The sequence below is a fragment of the Scyliorhinus torazame genome, chromosome 29 (assembly GCF_047496885.1).
Source record: "Scyliorhinus torazame isolate Kashiwa2021f chromosome 29, sScyTor2.1, whole genome shotgun sequence".
Taxonomy (NCBI): Eukaryota; Metazoa; Chordata; class Chondrichthyes; order Carcharhiniformes; family Scyliorhinidae; genus Scyliorhinus; species Scyliorhinus torazame.
In genome coordinates, this window is record NC_092735.1 from 14227067 (window position 1) to 14232567 (window position 5501).

The following is a 5501-nucleotide window of genomic DNA, read 5'->3' on the forward strand; positions in this document are numbered from 1 at the left end:
CGCGGGGCGATCTGGCCCCACGGTGGCCTGGCCCGCGATCGGGGCCCACCGATCCGCGGGCGGGCCTGTGCTGTGGGGGGCACTCTTTTCCTTCCGCCTTCGCCATGGTCTCCACCATGGCGGAGGTGGAAGAGGCTCCCTCCACTGCGCATGCGCGGGGATGCCGTGAACGGCCGCTAACGCTCCCGCGCATGCGCCGCCCGGCAATGTCATTTCCGCGCCAGCTGGCGGGGAGGAAATCAGTCCGGCTCGGGCCTAGCCCCTCAAGGTTAGGGCTCGGCCCCCCAAGATGCGGAGGATTCCGCACCTTTGGGGCGGCGCAATGCCAGACTGATTTGCGCCGTTTCTGGCGCCGGTCGGCGGACATCGCGCTGATTACGCAGAATTTCGTCCCTGAATATTATTGCACTTTGTGTGACAGCCATTTTGAAATGTTTGTGATGTTCTTTAAGATATTTGGGGCAGCACGTTAGCACAGTGGTTAGCACTGTTGCTTCACAGCTCCAGGGTCCCGGGTTTGATTCCCGGCTTGGGTCACTTTCTGTGCGGAGTCTGCACGTTCTCCCCGTGTCTGCGTGGGTTTCCTCCGGGTGCTCCGGTTTCCTCCCACAAGTCCTGAAAGACGTGCTGTCGGTGAATTGGACATTCTGAATTCTCCCTCTGTGTACCCGAACAGGCGCCGGAGTGTGGCGACTAGGGGCTTTTCACAGTAACTTCATTGCAGTGTTAATTGTGAGCCTACTTGTGACAATAAAGATTATTATTATTTGATGAATAGAGTATAGTTTTGCAAAATATATCTTTAATTTTCCAGTCCCTGCATCAAGCTGTGCGTAGATCCTCGGTACGCAAACACCAAGTGTCACTATGTCAACACATCCCTGCTGCTGCGGAACGCTCCAAGTAGTTGGACCGTGCCGCACCACCTGTCCCTTGTGGAAACATTTATGCAGAAAAACACCTTTGACCACAAGGCAATGAAGCAGTGTTCAGCACGTAATGTCCTCGAGACCCTCAGGGAAAAGGAGACCGTGGAGGACGTAGGACGGTTCCCTGAGCAGACTGTCAGAGCCATCTGGCAGAACGCCTCATCACCAGAACTTTCAAACAAGCACCAAGACCTAGCTTGGCTGGTGGTGAGAAGAGCCCTCCCTGTCAGATTCTTCATGCACACCCGAAGGCTCTGCGCCAATGCACGCTGCCCTCGGAGTGGCTGTGGGGGAAATGAGACGGTCACACACCTCCTTGCGGAATGTGCCTTTGCAAAGAAGGTCTGGAGAGAGATGCAGTGGTATTTGTCAAGGTTCATCCCGAGCAGCTCTGTGAGTGAGGACTCTGTGCTCTACGGACTGTTTCCAGGGACACACACCGAGACAAACATCAACTGCTGCTGGAAGGTCATCAACTCGGTGAAAGACACTCTTTGGTCTGCCCGAAACTTGCTGATCTTCCAGTGCAAAGAGCTGTCCTCGACCGAGTGTTGCAGACTGGCACATTCCAAGGTCCAGGACTACGTGCTGAGGGACGCACTCAAGCTTGGGGCAGCTGCCGCCAAGGCGCAATGGGGAAAGACCACTGTGGAGACTCAGTCATTAAGCATGTTCACAGCAGAGATCAATAGATTCCTTAGCTACCAATGACATTGAGGGATACAGGGATAGTACGGCGAGATGGCTTAAGAGATCGATGATCAGCCATGATCCAGTTAAATGGTGGTCAGGCGCAAGGGGCTGAACGGCCTACTTCTGCTCCATTGTTCCTATGTTTTCTTCAGGGAGTCATGATGTGGAGATGCCGGTTTGGATTCGGGTGAGCACAGTAAGAAGTCTTACAACGCCAGGTTAAAGTCCAAAAGGTTTGTTTCGAATCACTAGCTTTCGGAGCGAAGTTCCTTCCTCAGGTGAATCTGAATTGCTCATCCACCTGAGGAAGGAGCAGCGCTCCGAAAGCTAGTGATTCGAAACCATCCTGTTGGACTTTAACCTGGTGTTGTCAGACTTCTTACTGTTCTTCAGGGAGAGGGGAGACGGCACAATGGTTAGCACTGCTGCCTCACAGCGCCAGGGACCCGGCTTCAAATCTGGCCTCGGGTGACTGTCTGTGTGGAGTTTGCACATTCTCCCCGTGCCAGGGTGAGTTTCCTCCTACAGTCCAAATAAAAAAAAGCAGGCTAGGTGGGTTGGCCATGCTAAATAGCCCCTTGGTATCTAAAGGTTAGGTTGTGTTTCGGGGATAGGGTGGGGGATTGGGCCTAGGTAGGGTGCTCTTTTAGAAGGTTGGTGCAGACTCGATGGGCCAAGTGGCCCACTTCTACTGTCGGCATTCTATGACTCAGAAGGAATCTGTTTGGTGTTTACAATCATGAATGGTTTTAGATCGAGGAAACAAAGAGAAACTGTGGGGGCAGTAACCAGGGATTCAGATTTAAAATGGTGAAGCAACTTTACACTCTTTTGCAACACAAGTGATTAAGGTTTAGAATGTACTGCCTCGGATGGAGATGTGTTCAAGAGTCGCCTTTGTCATGTGAGTGTCCCTTTAAACCAGGGGCTGGTTTAGCACAGGGCTAAATCACTGGCTTTTAAAACAGACCAAGGCAGGCCAGCAGCACGGTTCAATTCCCGTGCCAGCCTCCCCAAACAGGCGCCGGAATGTGACGACTAGGGGCTTTTCACAGTAACTTCATTTGAAGCCGACTTGTGACAATAAGCGATTTTCATTTCATTTCATTTTTCATTTTCAAGAAAGGTTTTTGTCTTATCACATGGCTTCAGTGATGTCATTTTGTGGGTGGAGCTGGGCAGTGGCTGTGTGTTTTTAGTTTCCCTTGCAGATTTGACTGCTGCAGACTCAGACAGGAGAAAGAAGTCTTTTGGCCCGTCTCTCTCTAGTTTCATTTTGAACATCCGTTCCAGTAAAAATCACCTTGGTGGTGGCTTTTAAGGTATGGTTTGCTTTCCGGAAGGGCTTAAACCTGCTGGTGAGACGGGGGTCACAATCTCAGGGAAATCCAGTCTTATTCAAGTGAGAATGCAGAGTGCTGGGCCATGTACTTGAAAAAAGGGGTTTTTGGTTTCTGGGATTTTGTTTCTGAATTGGAACAGTTAAGGAGGAATTCATTACTGTAACTGCGGAGTGTCTTTATGTTTGTAATTGCTTAAAAAAATTATTTTGTGTGTTTATATAAATGTTAACTCAGTTCTTAGAATAAAGCTTATGTTTATTAACGTGTCTGGGAACATTGTTGAAAAAGACCTGATTGTGCTCACCCTAGCCAAATTCAACAAAATGTTATAGGTCATCATACACTTTGGAGTTTCTAAACCCTGGCCCGTAACACCTTCGAAAGCGATCAGGGTAAACATTTAATTGAGGGGGAAAAAATGGCAGGGGTTCGAGGATGGGGTAGAGGAGGGTGGGGAAAGCCAGACTGCTCTGTCTACAGGGCTGGTGCAGACATGGTGGGCCTCCCATGTCGTATCAATCATTGATTGCAGGAAATGGGACAATCGGGAATCAACCTGTTTTGGGGTCGCCTCCTCGGCGCCGGTCTTCCTGAGTCCTTTGTCTTCAGCTACGAGGATGAGTTAGTTTGAACCGAAAGCAGACTTTATACATACTCTACCTCTTACCCTTTCCACCCAGGAAAGGTGAGATATTGCTGGGGAATGTTGTGACAGGCTGGAGAGCGCGAGAACAGCTGCTCACCTCTCTCTGACACCGAAATAAAGTGTCGTCGAGAGAGAGTGTGGGTGATGGGCTTCCTGGCTGTGAGACCAGCTGGCTAATTTATGTGAAAAATTGCTGCGATGTTCCAGTGTTAATGTCTCAGTCCCGTGGTAGCTAACGGGAGGTGGGGGGGGGGGGGGTGGAGAGAGGGAGAAAGGGGAAGAGAGAGAGAGGGGGAGAGAGAGGGAGGGAGAGAGAGCGAGAGGTGACTTAAAATAAAAACCATCATAGATTTTTTTTCTCATCATAGAATTTACAGTGCGACAGGAGGCCATTCGGCCCATCGAGTCTGCACCAGCCCTTGGAAAGAGTGCCCTACTTAAGCTCACACCTCCACCCTATCTACGTAACCCAGTAACCCCACCTAACCTTTTATTTTGGACATTAAGGGCAGTTTAGCATGGCCAATCCACCTGACCTGCACATCTTTGGACTGTGGGAGGCGATCAGAGCACCCGGAGGAAACGCACACAGACACGGGGAGAACGTGACCCAAGCCGGGAATCGAACCTGGGACCTCGGCATGTTAAGCAGCAGTGCCGTCCAGCTTAACAAAAATCTCACTTGTTTTCAAATCCCTCCATGGGTCTTGCCCCTTCCTGACCTTCCTGCAGCTTCGCAACCTCTCCACCACCCCCAGGTGGCACTGTGGTTACTCACAGCGTCAGGGACCCGGGTTCGATTCTGGCCTCGGGTGACTGTGTGGAGTCTGCACGTTCTCCCCGTGTCTGCGTGGGTTTCCTCCGGGTGCTCCGGTTTCCTCCCACAGTCCAAAGATGTGCAGGTTAGGTGGATTGGACACGATCAATGCGATGGGGCAGGGAGATTGGGACTGGATGGAGGATCTTTCGGAGGGTCGGTGAAGACTCGATGGGCCGAATGGTCTCCATCTGCACTGTAAGGAAAATAATCTTTATTATTGTCACAAGCGGGCAGCAAGGTAGCAGAGTGGTTAGCACAGTTGTTTCACAGCTCCAGGGTCCCAGGTTTGATTCCGGCTTGGGTCACTGTCTATGCGGAGTCTGCATGTTCTCCCCGTGTGTGCGTGGGTTTCCTCCGGGTGCTCCGGTTTCCTCCCACAGTCCAAAGATGTGCAGGTTAGGTGGATTGGCCATGATCAATTGACCTTAGTGTCTAAAAAGGTTAAGTGGGGGTTATAGGGTTACAGAGACGTGGGCTTGAGTAGGGTGCTCTTTGTAAGGGCCGGTGCAGACTCGATGGGTCGAATGGCCTCCTTCTGCACTCTAAATTCTATGATTCGATAAATAGGCTGACACTAACACTGCAATGAAGTTACTGTGAAAATCCCCCAGTCGCCACACTCCGGCGCCTGTTCGGGTACACAGAGGGGGAATTTAGAATGTCCAATTCACCCAACAAGCACGTCTTCTACCAACTCTCCAGCCCTGGAGCCTCTGAGGGAGGAGGACCAGTCCCCAGGACACTTCAATGTGCAAGCCTGGAGAAAAATCATGCTCTCCAGTTCTGGCACATTTTGTGCACCCCCAGATTTTAATCACTCCTCAAATCTCTCCACCTAGTCTGCTGTAAAAGACGTACCTGTCTGACCAAAGGGCAACAGCTGCCTAATAAATGTGACCCTCCACCCCCATTCAAATTTGGTTTGATAATTCCCCAGGGAAGAGTTGGATAAAGGCGCTAAATGAATTCAGTTTGCGCCTCTCTGTTATTGATGTGTTCTTCCTGAGTGGCCAATTAGAGTAAGTGCTCCTTGCATTCTCTCTCTCTGTCTCTGTGTCTCTGTCTCCACG